Raw genomic sequence first — 24,274 nt, forward strand, 5'->3', positions numbered from 1 at the left:
TGGATATTTAACCTCCGCAATTTGGACTGTCCGAATCAGCAATCGCTCACAGGGGTAGGTGGGGCACCTGCAGTGGACTGTCTCCTGACTAGTGAATTTGTAAGTATTCTCACATGGCGGGAGATTTGCTGTATTTTGTGCAATCAATCACTAACATAATACATAGATTGCACAAAAGTGAGACGTCACAGATCTATAACATAGAATGTGACTGGCCACATGAAAGCCACTCCCCAGAGATAGTACTGCTTAAATTGAGGTGCACGCATGTTATTTTCCTCTCCATGCATAGACTCATGCTGTTAAGAAAGGCCTTCAGTCTTCCCGTAGGTGCCTGAATCCAGTTGGCAAAAATATCGGGGTAAAGGTAGTGTCATAATTTCCACCGAATATAGCACCTTATTTCTGTCTCGTTCTTGGTCCTTCTAATTGAAATGGCAATTTCTGTGAGGTGGGGGTGACTGGCGCTCCCATGTGCTTGGTTCACGTTGGTGTTTTGTAGTCACTTAGGCCACATTGCATTAAGAATGCATTAGTCGGGGCGCCTGAGTGGCTCAGTCGGTTAAGTGTCTGCCTTCGGCTCAGGTCATGATCTCAAGGTCCTGGGATCCAGCCCCGCATCGGGCTCCCTGCTCAGCAGAGAGTTGTCTTCTCTCTCTCTCTTCCTCTGTGATCTCTCTCACTTTCACGATCTCTCAAATACATAAATAAAATCTTAAAAAAAAAAAAAAAAAGCATGCATTAGTCATTGCAGTATTGCCTGGGGAACCTGGACTCAGGTCAAGGTGAGCACCTTCATCTTGGGTGCTGGGTGGGAATGGGGAACTTCTCCCTAAGCAGAAAACATCTTCCGTAGCAAATATACTCCAGCATGATGCTTGGGACATTTGTCTCATTTCTTCACAGTGTCTGTCTGTCCTTAGGCTGGGGCTTGTAAGTGAGTCAGCTCATTGCGAGCACAGGTGTCTTCCTCCCAGTGGGACTGCGTCTTACCATGGCTTCCTGCCTTCCGGCTGGAAAAAGGCTTCCCTGCCTCACTTCCAAGACTTGGCTCCCTACCTACCTTTTCCTTTAGGCTTTGTTAACCTCTTCACACAAGTTAGAATTGACCCCACCCCCTCCCTCCTTGAGGCCCCCTACTGTATCTGAGAATACTTGGCTGTGATCCCAGCAGTCATATTTCATGTTGTTTGTTTCCCTCCACTGTTAGCTGTTGAGGTGGGCCCCTGGCTCAGTTAGCTCAGTAACTGAGAACGTAATGTGGTTGGGCACTTTGTGGGCCATAGTGAGGAAGCAGTTGGTGACCATTGAATGGACATGGGGCATCTGTTCAGACCAAGGCTCCTGATTCCGTGATGCCTTGTGCTCTGGTCAGTTGGAAGCCCTGGCCTTTGGGTCACGTGTTCCTGGGACCATTGAGCTATGCCACCTTTGAGGTCGGATTTCCGTTTCTGTGTTGTGAGTTCCTTCAGGGAAATTTGGGGGGTGAGTCCCGGCCAGATTTAAGACTTGGCTTGTGCATTAGGGGGTTCAGCTCTGACCACACCAGCCCTGGCCCCTTTCCTATCTGCTCTCAGCCCTTCTCATAGGTAGAATGGAGGGCAGGATGATGGATAAGATTGTGGCTTTGGCGTTCTGAGGATCTGGGCTCTGCCACGTGATGTGTGTGATGTTGGGAATGCTGTTTGCTCTGTGCCCCAGTGTCTTCATCTGTCAAGTTAGGATAATAGTAGTGCTGTATCATAGGATTATTGTGAGCATTAAATGAGTGAGCTGCAACAAAGAAGGGCACATGCAGAATGCTTCGTAGCTTTGTTACGATCACCTTCTGCAGAGCAGAGATAATAACATTTACTTCTCATGGTTACTATAAGCATGAAAAGAGGTGGTCCTATACTGTTGACCCTTGAACAACAGGGGTTTGAACTGTGTGGGTTCACTTACATGCAGATTTTTTTCAATAAATATATGTACAGTATTGTAAATGTATTTTCTCTTCCTTATGGTTTTCTTAACACGTTCTTTTGTCTAGCTTACTTTATTATAAGAATACAGTATGTAATACGGGTAACATATGAAATATGGTGACTTGATTGTTTATGTTCTCAGGAGGGCTTTCAGTCTGCAGTGCGCTATTAGTAGGTAAGTGTTTGGGGAGAAAGAAGTTATATGTGGGTTTTTGACTGCATGGGGGTTGGTGCCCCTAATCCACATGTTGTCAGCCATAAAATACATTATGCCAGGCACATAATGAATTAAACAAATGGTCGCCCTCAGGGGTAACGGTAACCTAACAATAGCATTATCAGCAGATGTATTCAGAATGGGACAGATATGGTGACCCTCAGTGTTGGCTAATATCTGATAGTAGTATGCAAGAATAGCTACAAATTCCCCCGGTGCCTGGGTGGCTCAGTCGGTTAAGCGTCTGACTTCGGCTCAGGTCATGATCCCGGAGTCCCAGGATCAAGCCCACATTGGGCTCCTTGCTCAGCTGGGGGTCACCTTCTCCTTCTGCCCCTCCCCTTTCTCATGCTCATGCGCTCTCTCTCAAATAAATAAATAAAATCTTTAAAAAAAAAAAAAAAAGAATGGCTACAAATTGTTTGTCGACCAGACAGTGTGTATTTATTGACAACATTATTTAAAATCTCATCATTAGCTTATTAAATCATTGCCTACACTTTGGGCACAAAAGTTAACTCAGAAAGGCTTTGTTTGTGACAAATTATTGGAGGGAATAGGTAAGAGTTATATACTTCTCAATTTTTTATTCTTATTAGTCTCTACTTTTTAAATAGGAAGGATAGCCTTCTTTTGGATTTTTATGAAATTGTAAAACTACCATAAGAATAAAGATATTAGATTTTGAATAACTTTAGAATCCCTTAGCCTACATACATGTGTCTTTGATTACAATATATATGTGTAAGTATTTTGGTCTTTTTCATTAGACAATGGCTTTCCTTCATCATTCTTAAGTATTAAGTGTATTGAAGTATATTGAAGTATTATCACCCATGTTATATGGTTGTTCCAGAACTATAAAAGGGGAAGCAAAATGAACTCTAATAATATTTGATTCTACTATACCTAAATTGAGTGGAGCTTACAGGAAAAACTTTTGACATTCTTTTTCATATACTTGGAACCAAAACACATTTGAGTCTTTGGTGTATTAGAGAATTTCTTACCATTTTTTAAAGATTTTATTTATTTATTTGAGAGAGAGAGCACAAGTTTGGGGGGCAGGGGCAGAGGGAGAGGGAGAAGCAGACTCCCCGCTGAGCAGGGAGCCCAACGCGGGGCTCGATCCCAGGACCCCAGGATCACGACCTGAGCCGAAGGTAGACACCCAATCAACTGAGCCACTCAGGCGCCCCCTTACCTTTTTTTTTTTACACATTTGCTTTTGGTACACTTTGAAACAAATGACATTCCATGACTTAAGAATGTCTTTTAAAGAAAAGAGTGTTGTATCATTCAAGTGACTATGAGTCACCTTAGGATGTGAACGTATTTGAGTCCTTCTGGTGATAGAAGCCTGTCTTACTATCCTTGCACCTGTGCCTAGCAGAGAGCATACTCAGTGAAGATGGGAACTGAGTTAAAAACATAATAAGGCAATTGGAGAACTGAAAATGCTCTTGTTAGAATACTGAGAATATGATGACTTTTCAAATTTGCCTTTAGTATTACTGTACTTCAGTTTAAACGGTAAATAAAGACCTTTCAGTGGGAGTGACTTTTTGCGTGTATTTGGAAGCAGTGATACTAGTTCTTTGTTCTGTCCTAAGTTTAGGATGCTGATGGCCTGGGGTCTGTCTCATCTTTCCTTCTGCCCTCCCTTTCTGCTACCTCTTTCTCTTCCTGCCCCCTCTCCTTCTCTGTTTGCCCTCCTGCCCCTCCCCTTCCCCCTCCTGCCTGTTTTTGAGATGGACTTGATGAAGGTCCTATCTGTCCCTGGGTGTCTTCTTCAGAGGTCCTGAGGAGAATTCAAACTAACAGCAGCAACCAGCTTTGAGCAATAATGCTGCCACCCCTGCCCTTTCTGTTACAACCTGTATTCTGATGGACACCCCCCCCCCGCCACCTGAGGAAGACGGTAGCCTCTCTGTTAACAATCCATGGTGGTACATTCTACATGGAGTTAAATCCACCTCTTTTGTTGTTGTTGTTTTTAGATTTTTTTAATTTATTTATTTGAGAGAGAGAAAGAGAGAGAGAAAACGAGCAGGGGGGAGGGGCAGAAGCAGAGGGAGAAGCAGGCTCCCCGCTGAGCAGAAAGCCCTACGTGGGACTCAATCCCAGGATCCCGGGATCATGACCTGAGCCGAAGGCAGACGCTTAACCGACTGAGCCACCCAGGCGCCCCTTAAATCCACCTCTTAGAGTAGTTTTGTTAATGTCCTTTGGTACATCTTTCCTCAGCTAATTTGGGAAGAAAACATTCTGCTTCTATTAACATCACTGTTTTCTGGCAGAGAACAGTATTATGGTTGTGTTTCACAGGAAAGACCCAGACTCAGCCAGAAGTGTTTAGTTCTGTTTGAAATCAGAGTTATTCTCTTATCTGCCAATATTTATTCCTCATGATAGAAATCTAGCACTGTGACTCCTGAACTGGCTTAGCATTCTTCCCAGTAATAGACATTAGCCTCTTTTCATTATGATCTTTAAAAATTTTTGTATCTGAATATAAGTTGACACAATCATTATGATGTTTTTTGATTTGCACCATTTAAAACATTCCACTTTGTTACATGGTTGCACATAGATGATGGTTTGCCCTGAGACTAAACAAGTAAAAAGAGTGCAGCTACTTCTCAAAATTTGTAGCATGACCAGGAAGTAGTTCAGTTGCTGTTCTGACTGGGATGTTGGTGAGCCCCTCCCGTCCATATCTCCACCCCATCCACCCTAAGGTAACCTTTGGTTTAAACTCTCATGGAGACTTGTTTGCTTTTGGTATAGATCTGACCTGAGTACCATCACAGAACAAACCATTTAAGCAGGAATATATTTGAATATGTAATATAAAGTTCTTCAGATCCTAGGAACATTTGAATTTTTCTTTTCCAGGTACTGACTGACCTGTTTTTTATTTTTATTTTTTCAATTTCTGTAATGTTGAAACTCAGATTTTCCTAGACTGAGTTTTTCTCATTAATATCCAGTCGACCTCCCTCCCTCCTTTCCTTCCTTCCTTCTTCCCTTCCTTGTGTTATTGTTTAGTTGAAGAAGAAAAATACCTGATGGTATGTTTTAGTTTTTCAGGTGTTTTTTTGGGAGACCATTAAGTTATTGATAGACCTTTCATATATGACTGGCATTAAGTGCATGTTAATTTTTTTTTTTTTTTTTTGCCAACTTGGTTTTCTAATCCCAGGCTCTGATTAACCTACAAAGCCTGTTACCTACAGTACATAAATGCTAACTGTTACTACATACAATTCTTTAAAAAAGGCACTTGATGCTTTTTCCGGTTTTCATACCCCAGTGTGTAATTTGGCTTTCCTTCTCTAAAAGGAAATTTGTCTATTGTATTGATTTAAAATGTTCCTAATTTAAGTTGCACACTTCAGTCATACAGGGGAAGCTCTGTTTTAATAAGGAGTACTGTGTATAATCTTTAAAGTTTTTCTAGTAGCATCCCTTTTCAAAGAGTACCCTTCTTGGCTTCGTTTTCTGACTTGATTCTTAAGTTAATTAGAATCGGAGAGCAAACATTTCTTCTCTCTCTCTCATTGTTCGGGGACACCTCTCCACCCACCCTGGTTAGCATTCCATCTCAGAGGCTCTTCTCTCTTTGTCAGCTGGACAGATAGACATCACCAAAACATGACAAAGCAGGGACTGTCTGGTTTTGAAATGCAGGCTGTAGGGACCAAATGAATTCTAGATTGTTCTGACCTAGGAACTCAACTGATTTTTGTTTCTTAATCTTCAAAAGGTACTATTAGGAAGATCTTTGTACCTATTGAAAAAGTGAGCTGTCCTTCTCTCCCCGAGTGATTGCTATCACACGTATAAATGTGTGTTAACCTCTTTTTGCCTAACTTTTAAATCTCAGATATTACTCATTCTGGATCAGGTGACAAAGCTGCCATTACGCCTCCCCATCAACCCTGGGAACATTATTGATGACAGTTCTCTGTACTAGGAGCTGTGTTGTATTTGCATTGGAAATCATGAAATCTCTATCTCAAGAGATGCGGATTTCACTTCAGCTCCTTGATTTTACAGAGGAGAAAATTGAGACCGTGTTATCGTTGCCGTCACTTAAGATACTTGTAAAATTCAGCAAAGATATCATTTTTTATTGTTATTCTTAATGTAAGTATTTTTATGTAATTAAAATATTTCTGGAAAGTAACTAGTACATTAAATCATATTGAAAGTGATTAAACATCAGTACCCCCCCCCCCCCATAAGGCTCAGATTTCCTTTATCTGGGACCTATAGGAGCCAAACTGGCACTGGGATTTCCTAAATAGTCACGTGTTTCTATTTGTTCATCTAATAGTTCACATAACAGACGTGTCTTGGGCATCCACGGTACCGACCATATGGAAAGATTGGGCTCCTGCCTTTGAAAACAACACACTTAATTTGCCAGATTGATTTCATCTAATCCTGGACTTCTGTAAATTTAACATTCTCCTGGGCCACAGAGATTTTTTTGGTAGAAATTTCCTGAGGGAGCTGAGGAAATCATATCATCACCGTGTTAGGTTAGGCCACGGCATGTCCCTCTTGTCCTTCCGAGGTAATTCTGCACGGTGTCACTTGTAGTCCCTGGGATTAGGGTACAGTCTTCCTGGTTGGCTGGCAATCCCAGGGCCTCCTCACTGGCCCTGCTTTAGGGAGGTGAACTGAGCCCTGAGTCATCCTCACTCTTAAGAGAGTGGGGAGAATGTCCTTGTGAGAGCCTCCTATGTGTGGGTCATGTGAAAATTGCAAAGAGCTTAGATTATCCTTAATGTGATTCAAAGACTGAACTTATTTCCCTCAGAATGCATGTAATGTGTTAAATGCCTCTTAGATCCCATGCTGGTTGGCAGAGGGCTGGCGGCAGCCGCAAAGCACCATGGGTTTTGTGTTCTAAAGAAGGCCTTTGTCACCAGCTCCCGATTTCGATTGCTCCCTTTAGAACTGTTTGCCATCCATGTAGAAAATCTTATCAGTGTGGGATCGCACTGAGATCACACGATCTTGAAATTTTATTCCCTGGTACTCTTTTCACACGATTTTTAAAATAGTAATTTAATGAATTGTTTCTGTTTCCTAGGCTGTGTTAGGAGCCAGGCCCGTCTGTTGGTCACTGGGAAGGGCAACAGGAATTTCAGAGCTGAGTCCTGCTCTGTTCTCTTGAAGCAGTTTGAGTCGCCTAGAGAGGTCCTCTCCTTTTCTGAAGGTCACCTCTTTTTTGACATACTCTACCTGCCTCAGCTCTTTCTTCTTTTTTCCTGCAAGACATTGACTTTTTCCTGTGTTTGATTTGGGCACAAATTATTCTGTCCCCAAAACTAATTCATCTGCGTTCTGTGACAGTTCATTTTTTGAACAGAAAAGCAAAAGCAGTTTGTTTTTGTCTAAACATTTTATTTTTACCAGTATCTGAAATAATGCTCACAAAGAGAAGTGGATATACGTACACGTAGAGACCCAGGTGCTCCTGGATGGTCACCCCCTAGATCAGGACGAGCATTTTTTAAACTCCATTTTCAGCGAGGCTTAAAATGTCCACCCAGGATGTTTTTCCTTTCTCTTTTCAGCAGCCTTGTTGGCATATGATGGTTTATTGGTAAAAGAAATTTTAGTGACAAATGGACACAGTTTTTTTGTTTTAAGCAGGGGGGTTAGAAATGGGGAAATCTTAATTGCTAGGGTACACCACGGTAACTTAACTACGTGAATAAGCATTAAGTGGAAATGTTCATTCCGGCGAGAAATAGGACCACACTAATGTAAAACATGGTAACGTTTCCCCCTCTTCTCCTCTTCTACTGAAAACATGCCACCACGATTGGATATATTTTTAGTGGCCCCCATCACTTAATTGGTGGTGATATTTCAGCCACCATTGTTAGCACACATTCTTTTATACTATGGCTCTCCCCTCCCTCATTTGGATTGGTTACTATTCCTATTTAGGGAAGCCACAGCCAGAAGAAATCACAGCAAATGCACTGGAAGCTGGGGAGTGTCATTGCCAGATAGGGAAGGTGAAGGCGTTGCCCTGGGTGGTGCAGTGCGCTCACCATGGTGATCACCAACTGTTCACAAACGTGGCACTGAGGTTCTGGGCTACACTGGTGGTGGAGGAAGAACTTGGGGTCAACAGCACTTGCTGGTGTGAACCATCTGGTAAGTGCAGACATTCCCCAAACTAGTGTGTGTCTCACCACATTCTCCATTTTAGCTACAGGACTTGGTAATCCTGCAGTGATCTGATCACCAGATGGTTGGCAGACGGCTAACTTCTGCTTGACGTCTGCAAGCGGCACTAAGAATTAACCATATTTCCTTGTCCCTGAGTCTGTCTTATAGGGAATAAACAGGGGTCTAGCTTCAGTTCTTAGTAAGATTTGACCTCAGATGTGCTGTGTAGTCTCCAGGCCTTAGCCTCCTCGTGTTTACCAGGCAGAGAAGTAGATTCTGATTTCTCTGCTTCCACAAGACATAATTTTTGATTTGACCATTTTAATCAGGTGGCAAATTAGAACAAGTAACGTCATTGGACTGAAAATAATGTTATTCCTTCTTCTTAGATATCATGCTGTATACTTGATCCAGGATATTACACTAATTATGTTTATGATGAAGATATTTTAAAATCACAGATGTTAATTGATGTAAAAATAGAATGTCTGCATTTTCATTAAGCTGTTGAGAAACGGTTTGGGTGCTTTTTCCTGATTTTCTAGCCAAAAGCAACAGCGATGAGAATTGTGGGTAAGATGTCAGTGTCGTGCAGGGACGATTTTGTGTGACCTATTTGGGTTTTGGCTGCTTTGTACACAGATTGTTTCACACAGCATGTCTGTTTTTAGTTCATTCACCCTTCTAGTTTACCTGGATTTTCTGCTATGCAAATTTGCAGTGAGCTCTCCCCATCTCATTTCGTAAGCGAGGGGAACTCCTTAGCGTGATGCTAACACAACAGCCTGTATGGAAGGGTTAAGAGGTGCTCTGGACAAATACAGCACCGAGGTAATGCGTGCACCCACCCCCCCACTGTGTGCTAGAGTTGATGGGGTAGGACTGCGCTTTCCAGTCCACTAGATGAAGATGCGGGTGAGGAACTTGTTTCCTGAGTGTCATGTTGTTTCCCACTATCTAAGAGCTGCCATCTGCGTCAAAACCAGTTACCAAATCTCCCTGGATCCTTGTAGAAGAATTGAAATAGAAAAAAAGCATCTGTTCATTAGCATGCCAGGCCTCTCTGTGATTTCTAGCTGCCCCACTTCACACTGTGGAAATGGGCCTGGCTTCTTTCGGCCCCCAGGACTTTGAGCAACACTTTGATCTTCAGAATACATCCCTCTCCCTCAGGGCACCGGGAGCAGACACTGTTTGTAACTGAGATGAATGACATGATTTTCCAGGGTACGAGGGCAGTGCCCCAGGGATCGGCTGATATTTAAAGAACATGAATGAAAGCAGTAGAAACCTCCCAGGTGTCTACTGCTGGACGCAAGAGCTTTCGGACACACTCCCTTCTAGGATTGGGAGTCTTCTTGATGGCTGATTGTGTAAACTGAAGTTGTTTATCCACTGGGTGTGAGTCTCCCCACAAGGAGAGGGGGCTAGGAAATGTCAGCCGAGGCACTGGTGGCACGTGGCTTCGGAAGACCCCATGCCTTATCCCTGGTGGCCTGTGAAGGACAACCCCGTGTCAGTAATCAAAGCACTCAGGTGCATGGCAGTTTGCTTTTCAGATGTCAGAATGACTTCAAGTCATGGGCTTTACCTTTGTCAGAAAGTTGGGATGTAAAACTGTGGTCTCATGAAAACTCTGTCCTGTGAATCAAAAGTTTTAATTTCTATTCCAGAAGAAATCACTAATTCTTAAACCCATGACAAGTTACCTAATCTCCCCCTGCTTTGATTTTCTTGCCCAAGGACACTGATTCCAAATTTGAACACTTAAACAGTGTTTATTGTGGTCAGGCACTCTTCTCAGTACTTTACATGTATTACCTCATTTAATCCTCATAAGGGCTCTGGTTACGTTCTCTTATCCCCATTTTATAGATGGAGACACTGAGGCATAGAAAGATGAAAGAGCTCGTCCAGCGTTACACAGCTAACAGTAGTGAAATAGGATTTGCCCGTAATCAGACTGATTCTAGAATTCCATTCTCTTAAATGATAGGCTGGATGTCTCTCTCTGAAAAATCAGCATAATGGTCCCTGATTTCCTTTGTATATGGTTTGATTGTGGGAGTATACATTTACTCTTTCCCAGGAGGTATGTGAACCAGTGAATATGACGACTGTTTGTCTGGCACTTACATACATTTTGGGGGGCTTGCGTAAAGCATCATGCTACTAGGAAATGAGTTTCTGTAGCAGCCCAGACTCATACCTAGGCATCTGGGTGCTCAGAGGCACCACATACACTTGTCCAAATGAGTCGTGGATGGTCCTAGGGTGCCACTCACACAGACCACCATGGTCATGACATCTCTCAGATTGTGTCATCTACAGCCTATACCGCTATATGCCCAGCCCTTTATAAGCTAACTGATAGCCTTATTTAGAAAACTTCCATGGACGTACAGAAAATATATTGTACCTGTGACAATAGTTCACAGGTACCTTTGAACGAAGTGAAAAAAATAAATATCTTACATAGCAAACCTCTATATGCTTTTAAAATGCCCATATGAAAGCAGCGGCCACCAGGTGAATAAAGAGGCTGGTAGGATGGCAACAGAAGAATCAAAATCAGTCCCTGTACTAATTTCTCATTTGGATGGACATTAGTTGGCCAGACTGTGGGCATTAGAATTACAAACTAATCAGCTTAGTAATTTTGCAAATTACAGACCTCACCCAACAGAGTCACAAAATAAAAGCCAATTTGAAATATTTCAGCTGTCACTTAGCTTCAAGCCAACACAACTCACTCACACATCAAATTGTAGAGATTCATGGCTATTCTTGAATGAAGTCCCAGTTCAGGTTAAAATCAGATAGAGCTTGGACATCCTCACGAGACAAGGACAAAATACTGTGTGGATGAATCGAAACAAATCTCTCAAACTGTGGTATCCATTAAATATGTTGAGTAGTACAGAGGTTATAAAACACTTACACTATTTAGTTTTAGGAAATCATGAGTTAACTGGGTAAAACAAAGCCCTCTTTATTTTAAGCAGCTTTAATTAGTTAGAAGTTAAAGCTTAATAGTCTGTTAAAAAGTTATTTTAAAAATTAGCGAAGTGAATCAATTGTAATCTGACAGTAAGTCAGTGTGGTGTACGTCGGGGTAATTAGAATAGTTATGACCACGTTTATTACAAGGGGAGGCGTAGCCCTGAGTCTGCCATGTTGTGTGGTTCAGAGCACACTGGAATTGCATTCTCTAGCCGCTCAAAGCGGTTCTGGATACATCAGCGGTAATCAGGGCTGCACAGTGGTAATCCCCTCTCTGACAGAATGATCACACTCTCCCTTGCTGCTCTGTGGCCCTTCCATGAGAGACTTGACTAGTTGAGGTGCGTGGTAAGCTCTGTGAGGGCAGGAAGTTTCGTCTGTTGACTGCTCTATCCCCAGGGCCTGGAGCAGTGCCTTGACACCCAATGGGTGCTCTAATAATAGTCATCAAATGAATGAATTGAACTGTCTCCTGATCTAGGACTTCTTCATTCTCCGAAATTATTTGTATGTTTTATGGCAATTCTGAGGAGTGCCCACTTCGTAGAGAAACTGAGGCACGGAGAGGCTGTCGGAGCCCAGGCGTTAACTTTCAGATGTATAGTGAAGCCTTGTACTTCCATGCATCGCGTTCCTTCTGGTATACCGTGTATACCCAGAATCTTCATTAAGCACATAGTCACCCGTTAACAAACCCAAGATAATCAGAATGTCCCAGTGCTACTTACATAATTTCTTCCTTGCCCTTTCAACCTTAGGAACCCACTTAGAGCAGAGATTTGAAGGAGGAAATCCGTGTGCACTTCTTACCGTAGAGGAACACATGAGCTTGTATTCCCATGTCTGAATCTTCAACTTGTATCACCTACACTAATTCATTTTTGTAAGAACATGACTTATGTCAAGTCTGGCAACCACTAGTTGTGTGGCTCAAACAACTACATCTTCAGTCTTATACTAGACTGCACTATTCTGCCAAATGATGGCTGAGGGGTCACGATTTATTGTAGTGATCACGATCCAATTGAATGTGCAATGTTTGGGGGCTTGACAAATACTGGAGGGAATTTCCTTTATGGTACATAGGGTCTTCAGGTCTGTGGCTTGAACTGAGGAGCCTGTTATGTATCTGTGACAGATTTCGAGAGCGGATGTTGTTGGACAACCGTGATGTTCACACACTTTCAAACCCGAAGAAAGTCGGGACGAGTTACAAAGAGAAAATATCGGGGATGGTAGGGAACGTTTTCAAACAATACTGAAATGGTATCCCGGGAGTGAACCTAAGTGGGTGGGAAGTGGAAATTCAGTAGATTTCTATCCTTTGAAAACAGTAAGGACTATACAAGAATGAGATACCCTTCATCTTTTGAAAGCAGTGACATGAGCATACTGAAGGATTTCAGATGGTGAGGTAATTCCCATTCCTTATTCCAGCAGCCCTGGCCCGTCCAAGGAAAAGGTAAACATTAGTTACCTGAGCTTTGGCATCATGGTTTGTGTTTGGTAGGATGCTTGTCCTGAGGTTTGAGGGCTAAGGTGTATACTCCTCAACTGTAGCTGTGTCTGGGGTGTACTGGGAGCCGGCATGTTTGTTTCTTCCTCCTGTGTCCTCAGCATTGTCCCTGGAGGTCCCTGGGCCTGGGCTGGGGTTCTAGTCCATGAGGCACAGCAGCTTGACCCGGGGCACCAGAGACTTCCTGAGACTGTAATTAATCGTGTTCTCTTTTCCCTTCTCTCTTCTTTTTAAACGGATGTTAAGCAACGATTCTTTGTAAATCTTTGAAGAGGTAATTTCCTATCAAACAGTAATAGAGGAATTCTGTCTTTGTACAGTTTATACTTGTTTTGGTAAATGACTGCTCTCTTATAATACTTGAGAGGCTCTTTCATGGGCATAACGAATATTGAGATTTTAGTGTTTTTTAAAAATAGCTTCTTCACGTAGGAGGTTAGTGTGCTTGGTCACCAATTTGAGAATTTGAGGAAAAAAATGTTCATGTCAAAGTAGGACTTAATTTAAACTTTAGCTTCTTTCTTAACTCTCTTTCAGCTTCTCCAGAACAGTTATTAGCATAAAAACTTAATGGATTCACACTCTCTGGATTATATATATGTGCTGCTGAAATTCAGTATTTGGTTCTGAATACCCTAAACCCAGCCTGAAACGCTGGTGTGCTTAAGCATAGTTCATTATTACAAAGCCAGTCATATATTGAGGATAAAAATAGAAGCATCGAAGATTCCTTTGGTGCAGGTTTGGGTGGAGAATATTTTGGTGCTGCTGAATATTTTTCACTTTAAAAAGAATGTTAACATTGATCTCACCATTGTTCTTACCCTACTGAACCCTGACTGCCTCATCTCCACCGTGGAGTTAGTCCATCTCCCCTCCTTGCCTTGCACCTCACAACACATCTTTGTGTTCCGCTGTCCTGCTTGTGCTCACCCTGGACCTTCTTTTCCCTCTGCCTTCCCTGGGCACTGCCTTTTTTTGGTACTTTCTGGAGGTTCTCCATCCTGATTTACAAATCTGGGACACTTTCATTCCTTTTTCCCCTGACCTCAGGACCTGTGACTTGCTGCTCTGTTTTCTGTTGTTGTCTTGCTTTCTGTTGTTGTCAGAGGCTCTCCTCTCCTCCACTTCCTGTCCTTTGTCCATCCACTTCCTGTGACTGAAATGTGCGCTCACACCGGGGCTCTAGCTCAGCCATTCAGTCGTTTTGCACCTGGAACATCACACCCACACCTGCTTCCAACTATTCTTCACACATTGATTATCTCAACCTTTTTTTTGGTAAAGATTTTATTTATTTATTTATTTATTTATTTATTTATTTATTTATTTATTTATTTTTGAGAGAGAGAAAGAGAGAGAGAGAGATGGGAGAGCACACACAGAGGGAGAAGCAGGCTCCCCGCTGAAGAGGGAGCCCCATGTGGTGTTCAATCCCAGGATTATGACCAGAACCCAAGGCAGAAGCTTAACCGATCGAGTCACCCAGGCATCCCGATTTTCTCAACCTTTATGTCACTTGTTAGATTCACTTAATCGATAACCTACTCCAAACTCAAATGCACTAGGTCACGAATGGATCTCCAGATCTTCCTGTTAAACCAGCATCCTCTCCTAGCTTTTCTGCTAGAGTACCACTGAGCTTCTATTACTAAGGAACCATCTTTGGAAAAACTTGACAATCACCTGGACTCCTTGGCATTCACTCATGAAGTATTTTGGTTCTTGGACTTTTCATATTGGCTCTTTTCTTTTTGTCTTTCCTGAGTTCCAAGTCAAGCGCCCATCTTCTTTCATTACCTAACATCGCTGAAGCCGTCTCCAGTTGGTTACTCTGTCCCTCAGACGTTCCCTCTCCAGTCTGCCTTGTATGTTACCAATAGGTGCATCTTGATAAAATAGTCTTTATGTCACCTTCATTCCTGAAAACCTTTTACTAACGCCCATAGACGGGGTAAAAGGTACAAATAAGGTTGGGTGGGCGCTCACCTCTTGCCATAGGCGAGCTCTGATTTACCTTTCCAGCCATTTCTGTTCTCCAACTTGGAATCCTCCTCCTCAGCTCTGTTGATCTACATGAGATCTTGAATGTTTTTCGCAAACCCTGCCCATTTCCTCTGCTCTCACTTAGCTAAGTAATGGTAATACGTGCTGTAGTCAGCAAAACTGAAGGCAAAGACAAAACTCTGACTTGAATTTATAGCACTTATTGTTTTATGCTCTCACAGTTAGTTTTGAATTATTGGGTTTTTTTTGTTGTTTTATTTTTAACTGTGGTAAAAAGAAAAAACACCACAGAACATAAAATTTACCATCTTAATATCTAAGTGTACAGTTCTCAGGGGTGGTGTGTTACTGTTTTATATTATCACTTTTAAATTTTCTCTGTGTTGATTAGCTTCATCTCTACAGCTGATACATAAACTGAGGCCTTGGGCTAGGTATTGTTTGTCTCATTGCCTTCAGTTGTGCATTCATTTGTGTCTATTGTTTCCAAACACTATGTTTTGTATCCTTGACTTTGTCTAGTGCACACAGCAGATGTGAAACATCTGACAACTGAGTTTAAGACATTTCTTTTAGGAATAATTTTTAGTGGTGGAATTTGAAAACCGCATGTGTGAAGAGTCATAGCTCATTCTTTTAAAAATAAATGCCAAGTAAGACAAGCATTATCCCAGGGAAAATTGCTCACGTAAGAAAAATCTTTATAATAGGGATTAAGATTTTTATTTCCTCCCAACAAGACTGGTATGGTAGATATTCGGTGTGTGTGTATTCTTAAACTGTAATGTTCAGTATTTTCTATTATAATCAGTCTCTTCAATTACGTGGTTATTGTCATCTTTCATTGCTGCGTCAAGAATGAAAGGTTTCATGTGTTTGATTTAGATCCCAAACTCTCATATGCTCTACTCTGTTTCTGGGAAGTCAGTTTGGTTTTAATATAACTTTCTATTTGGAGAATTTTAGAAGTTAGTGAACTAAATGGTGTTCCCTTCCCATGGATGGGCACCATTTTGTGGTACTCGGGCTATTGTTTTAGACATGTGCAAACTTGATTGTGACAGATTAAGAACTGTCACCTACCTTTTATATGTAAGCAGATGACAGTGTATAGAAGTATTTCATGAAAAGCTAGTTTTCTTTAATAAAAAAAATGCAGTTGGTAACAATCCTTAAGCATACAACAAACATCAGAACTCCCCTTAATTAGGTTAGATGTTTTTGTGTAACTCTTTTTTTTTTTTTTAAGATTTTATTTATTTATTTGAAGGAGAGAGACAGAGCACAACCAGGGGGAGAGGCAGAGGGAGAGGGAGAAGCTGACTCCCCGCGGAGCAGGGAGCCTGACATAAGGTTTGATCCCAGAACCCTAGGATCATGACCCAAGCTGAAGGCAGATGCTTAACCATCTGAGCCACCCAGGCGCCCCTCTGTGTACCTCTTAATAGTCTTGGATGGGTGGATGGATGGATGGATGGATGGATGGAAATATACACTTGTAAAAAAAAAATTCTGATTTTATTTTACTCTAACATTTTCTTCTTTAATTTAATTCCATTTTCTTTTTTTAATTGAAATATAGTTGACACATAATGTTACTTTAGTTTACTGTGTACAGCATAGGGATTCAACAACTCTACATTATGCTGTGCTCATCACAAGTGTAGCTACCATCTGTCCCATTACATTACTATTAAAATATCATTGACTGTATTCCTGATGCTGTGCCATTATCCCTGTGACTTATTCATTCCATAACGGGAAGCCCGTAGCTCCCACTCCCCATCACCCATTTTGCCCATCCAGAAAATAGTATGGAGGTTCCTCAAAAATTTAAAAATAAATATACATATGATCCAGTAATTCAACTACTGAGTATTTACCCAAAGAAAACAAAAACAGTAATTCAAAAAGATATATGCACCCCTATGTTGATTGCAGCATTATTTACAATAGCCAAGATATGGTAGCAACCCTGATGGCCACCTATAGATGAATGGATATAGAAGTACACACACACACACACACACACACACACACACACACACACACACTGGAATATTACTCATAATATTCCATAATAAAGAATGCCTTAAAAAAGAATGTGAATCTTCCCTTTTCTGCCAACATGAATGGACCTAGAGAATATTATGCTAAGTGAAATAGGTCAAAGAAAGACAAATACCATATGATTTCATTCATTTGTGGAATCTAAAAAACACAAATGAATAAACAAATGAAATATACACTTCCTTAATTGATCAGTCACCACCATCACACCAAACATCATGTGTCTCCCAGACTATACTGCATCTTATACATCACACATACCAGTAATAATACTGTATTGATTGCAATTGTTTTAATTCTTTTTTGAGAGAGTGTGTGTGTGAGGAGGGGCAGAGGAAGAGGGAGAAGGAATCTTAAGCAGGCTCCATGCCCAGTGTGGAGTGCCAGGCAAGGCCTGATCTCATAACTCTGAGATCATGAACCTGAGCTGAAATCAAGAGTCAGACATTTAACCAACGGAGCCATCCAGGTGCCTTTGTTTGTATTTAACTCTTAATAGATTTGCTTTTCTCTCTCCTAATAGCCTGAGGGTTACTGGAAAGCAGGGACTGACTTACCTGTTTTTAGTGCCTAGCAGAGAGCCTAGCATGGAGTAGAAATGAAACAAATGTCTATAAATTGAAATAACAGCAGGATTGCTTATAAAAGCAAAATGAAATGCTGAATACTTAAGTTTTAACAACAAATATCTACTCTTAAGAAAAGCATTGGGCGGGCGCCTGGGTGGCTCAGTTGGTTAAGCGACTGCCTTCGGCTCGGGTCATGATCCTGGAGTCCTGGGCTCCAGTCCCACATCAGGCTCCCTGCTCAGCAGGGAATCTGCTTCTCCCTCTGACCCTCTTCCCTCTCATGCTATCTCTCATTCTCTCTCTCTCAAATAAATAAAAATCTTTAAAAAAAAAAAAAAGAACCCACTCTTCTTTAAAAAAAAAAAAAAAGAAAAGCAATGGGCAAACATCCTCTGATATTTACTTTTTTCTTATATGTGGATGGCTTGTGTATCTTAGCATTCCCTAGAATTAGTCAGTAAGCACTTACAAAGGATATAGTAAATAATCAATTACTATTTTGATGAATAAAAGATGAACACTTTTCTTAGTATATATCATAGAAACCTAAATAAGTTATAATGTTGATGTTGCTCTTACTGATGTTAACATTAGTAAAATATCGCAGAAGGGCTGATTCCTATTTTAACGTTTCTGAGAAGTATTGCTTATATGTGGTGATCTTTAGAGTAGTCATTATCATTAAAGATGTGTATGTCCTGGGGTGCCTGGGTGGCTCAGTCAGTTAAGCATCTGCCTCCTGCTCAGGTCATGATCCCAGGGTCCTGGGATCGAGTCCTGCATCGGGCTCCTTGCTCAGCGGAGAGCCTGCTTCTCCCTCTCCCGCTTCTCCCTGCTTGTGCTCTCTCTTTCTCTGTCAAATAAATAAATAAATATTAAAATTAAAAAAAAAAAGATGTGTATGTCTTGCTTGTCCTCTGATTTCGTGGTTTTATAGGAAGGATAGAGATTTCCTTCAATGCTTCTTATGCTTTCTTTCTTTTTCACTTGTTGGTTACATATTCATGCCCATGAGGACAGTTGATAATCCTGGGAGTTGATGGGAGGAGGTACTTTTAGGATAATGTTATTTTTATGTGAACAGAGGCTGGCTTAGAAGAAAGCATATTAGTTGTCTGTTGCTATGTACCAAATTTCCACAAGCAGCCATTTCTTAGTTCACAGTGGTGTTGCTCACAAGTCATGGCTCAACTGGGTTCTCTGCTCACGGTCTCACACTCAGGGTATTGGCTGGACTGTGTTCTTGGTTGAGACTTTGAGGAAAAATCAGTTTCTAAGCTCATTCAGGTTTTTGGCAGGATTGAGGTCCCCGTGTATTCTCTATCAGCCAAGGGCTGCCATCAATCAGTTCCTACAAGTTTCTAGAAGCTGCTGGTTTTTCCTTGCCCTGGGCCTTCTTGAGTGCTCCAGCAGAATCTCTCATCAGATCCCCCTCACTTCCGATCTCTTAGTTTCTTTTCTGTGACCAGCCAGAGAAAACTCTCTGCTTTTAAAAGATTCATGAGATCAGGTGAGGCCCATCCAGATAATCTCCCTATCTTAAGGTTAAGGCACTATATAGCATCCCTAAGCATAGGAGTAAAATTCATTATATTTACTGTCCTTGGAATTATGCAGGGTATGTACAGGGTTGGGAATTCCTGGGGGCTGTGTTAGAATTCTCCCTCCACAGAAAGTTCAGTTAAGATACTTGGGAAATGCCAAATGTACCTCCACACTTTTACTTTGAGAGGCTGAAGACTATGTTTTATAGGCTTTCTCTTTCTTAACCCTACTATATTTCCATAGGAAAGAGCAGTAGTCTGTCCTTCATATAAAGAGATGTCTTTACAGTCAGTAGGGCTTATGGTTTACTATTTGTGGTTTTTATTCATTGATCTGTATTCTTTCAGCCAGTCACTCTGGGGCCAGTGGGGGCCACATGAGGCCTGGAGTCAAGTGTCCAGAGTCTTGCAATTAACATGGAAATGACCCAGGTTGAGTTAAGGGCTTAATCCAGGAGAAGAACTTGACAAGTGAGGCCATGGGGAAGGCTATGAACTTGACAAGGTAGACCAGAGGGAGCCGCCCTCAGTTCATGACCAGAGGAATGACTTGCCAGGATCACTGTTTTTAGCAGATTAACCTGGAAACTGTATTATGGTTAGAGGAGAGAAGCCAGAAGCAGGAGCCAGCCAGGAATTCAGAAGCGAATGTTTATTTATCAGTGGCAAGGGAGATCTAGAAATTAATTACGGTCCTTGAGTTACTTTAATAGTAGTGCTGCTAGTAAAATAAACAAGAGTGGAGGAAGCTTAAACAAGATAAAAGAGAAAAAATCAGGCTGCTTTGTATGATCTGTGATCAACCTGAGTAGACTTTGGTTAATTTCAATGGAGACCATGGATAAGTGTTTTTCAGGCTACCTGTCAGGTAAATGATCAATTTGTTATTAACTTGCTGTTGCAGTTGGGTTTATAAGTATTACTGTAAGTGCCTATACATTTTTCTTTTCGTCCAACTTTGTTAACTAGAGGCATATGGGGTAGAATGGATACCCAGTACCCTATGTGTATTTAGCATGGAGTTGTATTTCACATTTACAGCATTTGGCTTTACCTGTTGCCCTACCCCTTGCAAAAAAAAAAAAAAAAAAGCAACACTCCGTTTAAGTGAGATGGATAATGGATCTGTCACATTTACTACTGTAGTGTTAGGTTGTTTGTTGCTTCTGAATACCATACTTCTCTGTTTAAGTCACATACTCCTGGTTTTCTCAGAATCAGTATTCAAAGGGAGTTTGGCTATTCCCTCCATTCATTTTTCGACTGAAGAATTTTTAAGATACAAACAAACCTAAAAGCCATCTCTGAGCCTTGGAACCAGACAGTGAACATAGCTGTTTTCACACAAGTATAAAAATGCTGGTTTTGCAACTATTCAATGTGAAGTTCTTGCCACATCGTTGGCTGATAAAACTATAAATAAACTCAAACTACAGAGCTTTGTACCATGAGAAGGAGAGCATTTAGCTTCATCTTTTGTGACTAAAAGTCGCAATGCGTGTGTTGTGGGATGAGGCAGTAGCATTTTAGAGGGTGTGCTAGGCAGGGCTCTAGGGTGACCCTTGTATTGAGTGGTGGGACCAATGGAGCATGGTGAAGGGGCTCTCTCACTGCTGTGGCTTTGATTATGTCATATAAGCCTGCATCTCAGCAGGCTGGGTAGAGGTTCTCCTGCACTGGTCAGATTCTCCTGCTGGCTGTGAGGAGGTGAGCTGTGAGAAGGCCACGTGGCAGGGGACTGGGAGCTGCCTCAACTAGTGGATGAGAGTGGCCCCTGCCCACAGCCAGCAGAAACCCTGGGACCTCAGTCCTGCAGCCCCAGGGACTGAATTTTGCCAACAGCCATAGGAACTCAAAGGAGAACCCCAAGCTTCTAAAGGAAAGCTGCCCAGAGGACACCTTGATGGCAGCCTTATGAGACCTGGAGCCAAAGACTTAGGTAAATCACACCTGGGCCTTGACAGATACTGAGAAATGTTATCTGGGTGCTGCTTTAAGCCACAGAGTTTGTAGTAATTTGTGACACGGCGACAGAGAACTGAGACAGAGAGGGGGCTGGGAAGGCCTGACTAGGAGGGGATACTTGAGTCAAGCCTGTACCTGGCAGAGTATGAGCCAGCCATATAGGTTTCTGTGGGAAAGGGCCCCGGGCGGAGGGAGCAGCATTGGTGGGGTGGAGGCGGGGGGGGGGGGGGCGCCCATGCTATCAGAAGTGAGGTCAGAGAGTGTTTGGAGCCAGAGTGGAAAGGGCCGTTGGGCTGTTAGGGTTTCGGCTGTTGCTGCCCCAAGGTGATGGAAAGTCATTAGAGGGGTATGGACTGAGGGGTGACAGAGTCTGACCTTCATCTTAACAAGGTCTCCCTGGCAACAGTGCTGAGACTGCACGAGACCAGTAAGACGCTTGCAGTAACTCAGAGCACAGGTTTGGCATCTTGGGTCAAGGGCCAGCTGTATGGGGGTGGCGAGGAAAGGTCAGGTTCCAGAAATACTTTGAAACTGAGCGTATGGGATTTAATGACATCTTGGTTGCGTAGTGTGATAGAGGAGCCTAAAGGGTGACTCCAGGGCTTCTGGCCAAGCCCCTGGAAGGAAGACGCTGCCGTTGATTGAGAAGAGCAGGATGGGGATAGGAGCAGGGGTGGGGGTGTGGGAGCTCAGCTTTGGGCCCCTTAGGTGTGAGCTGATGATGATAGGCAAAGGGAGAACTGAATTACCGCTAGATGTACCAGTCTGGAATTCCAGAGGGAAGATGGACCGAACCTATACATGGAGAAGTAGTTAGCACATATATGGGATCTAAGGCATGAGGACGCTAAGGCAGTCAGTGTAGATAGGCAAGAAAAAGATCGAAGGCCAAAGGGTTGGTGCTCCAGTGACATATTTTCAATTGACTTATCTCTGATAAAATGTTTTTTCTATTCCTCTCCAGAACTTCAACTCACTCTTAACATTTTTCTGTTTGCTTTCAATATATGGTATTATCGGTTGGGCCCTGGTGAGTAGGGAAGTGAAGCTGGATATGAAACCCTGTTGCCACCTCATGCTGGGAAGATTTTTGCACTAACTAGGAGCAGATCTCTTCTTCCTGAGGGCAAAGAGATGTATAAGCCTAGGCTTCCTTCCAACCCCAGCTGAACAAGAGCAAGCAGAGTGTTCGTATATCTGATTCTAGACCTCAACTTCATTACCAAAGAATGGATAAGCAATCAGTGTGGCTTTTCAAGATGGGGTTTCCAGAAGACCCATGGCTTACTGGTATAGTTTGCTTTTTTTTTAAGAGAGAGAAAGTGAGCGAGCACGAGTAGGGAGGAGCAGAGGGAGGAGGAAAGGGAGAATCTTAAGCAGGCTCCATGCCCATTGTGGAGCCCGACGTGGGGCTCAATCTCATGACCTTGAAATCACCACCTGAACCGAAACCATGAGTTGGATGCTTAACAGACTGAGTCACCCAGGCATCCCTATTTGCGCTATGTCTTCAGTTAGACACAACTAAACTGATAGAGAAAAATGGGAGGGTACCCTCTGGGACTTTAGCAGATAGGGAAGGATTGAGACTCCAAAGAGCAGGGAAGGAGTAATCTCTGGACCCCTGTGTAATCTGCATTTACCGAGAGCCCCAGGGCTGGTATATGTAGCTCAAGCCTCTTTGGAGTTTCTGGGAGTGGGGAGAGCCATGCACCTTAGAAGCAAAAGACCTCTACCTGTGGATACATCTGCTTTTATATAAATAATCCCTTATTTCCCTTCTCTTATTTTATGAGGTTTATAAATTTCATAAATTTCTTTTTCAGGCTAGTTACATATTTATGTAAATTTCTTTTTCAGGATAGTTACATATTTATTCCTAAATCTTCCTAATTAACAGTTACCCTGTAGCACTTTCTCTTTTCTTCCTTTCTCCATTTTCCATCATATTATCAGATGGGCTATTTAGTATCAAATTGCTACATTGTCAAAGTAGTACCTTTTTAATAAAGAGTCACACAGGTGGTGATATAAAATCTTTGGGAACGGAGATAGTTTTTCATGCCCTCTCTTGCTTCAGAAAGGGCTCGAGCAGCAAACTTTGCGAGTTTGGGTTTCATCTGGTTGACCTTCTGGAATGAGGACACAGTGCTGGCCTCTGTCCCCCGGGACAGTGAGCAGCGGGGTCAGAGAGCAGCCATGTTTGAATGTACACACCCTGATTGATGGGGTTAGAAGTCCAGCGTACCTGTCCTTTCTACCCTCCCTGAGCACTTGCTCAGACCTGACTTCACAACTGAGGATCTTTGTTCACCTCCGACTTCATTGGCACCCCCCTTCTCCCACCCCTGTGCGGCATTTTTTTAATTTTATTTTTCATTTCCGGTTATATTCCCTTTTGGCATTTAAATAGTTAACCATTCCTGATCTAAAGACTACATCTTAATTAATTTTTTTTAAACCTGTGGACACAAATTCTTTTGTGTCATTTGAGAAGAATACATCATGATGCTTTTCCCTACTCCCTTAGTGTTTTGTGTGCTTTCAAAGCACGGCATTTTCAGTGCCCGTTTCAAGTTGAGTGAATCAATTGTGCTTTTAAGTAACAGCGGTGACTTTTAGTTACTTATTTATTTTTTAAGGTGCTTTGGGCCTGTGGAGATCCAATCCCCATCAAATGAAGCCTTCCTTGAAGAACACTTTCTCTAGCCATCTTGAGTCACACATAGGACATGCTCTGTTTCCAGCTGTGATCAGCATTAACACCTGCTAATGTGTTGTGTGCAAGAAAGGATAAACACCCTCAAGTCTTCTGCTTCTTGATAAAAATTAGCAACTTCCAGAAACTCAAGAAACACTTGCCACATCTAACATTATACACTTGGTACAAGGGATTGCTTATTTAAATCTTTTTTTTTTAAGATTTTATTTATTTGAGAGAGAGAATGAGAGAGAGAGAGAGAGAGAGAGAGTGCATGAGAGGGGGGAAGGTCAGAGGGAGAAGCAGACCCTCCGCCGAGCAGGGAGCCCGATGCAGGACTCGATCCCGGGACTCTGGGATCATGACCCGAGCTGAAGGCAGTCGCTTAACCAACTGAGCCACCCAGGTGCCCGGGATTGCTTATTTATAGATCTGTTTTGGTCTGAAGCAGCAGTTTCCAATATAAAAGACAGATTACATGCTGCTTTTAGCCCAGTCTAGGTCAGAGGTTGAC

At 42.3% G+C, this 24,274-nt stretch overlaps 1 protein-coding gene across 4 annotated transcripts in view; it reads left to right on the plus strand.

Annotated features, from left to right (window-relative positions):
• FAM110B (family with sequence similarity 110 member B) overlaps window positions 1-24,274 on the plus strand; it is a 148,902-nt gene that overhangs the window by 39,478 nt on the left and 85,150 nt on the right. The gene's annotated exons all lie outside the window — the stretch shown is intronic.

This window comes from Callorhinus ursinus, unplaced genomic scaffold (genome assembly GCF_003265705.2).
Source record: "Callorhinus ursinus isolate GAN/ISIS: 27379988/994484 unplaced genomic scaffold, GSC_fseal_2.0 scaffold5, whole genome shotgun sequence".
NCBI lineage: Eukaryota > Metazoa > Chordata > Mammalia > Carnivora > Otariidae > Callorhinus > Callorhinus ursinus.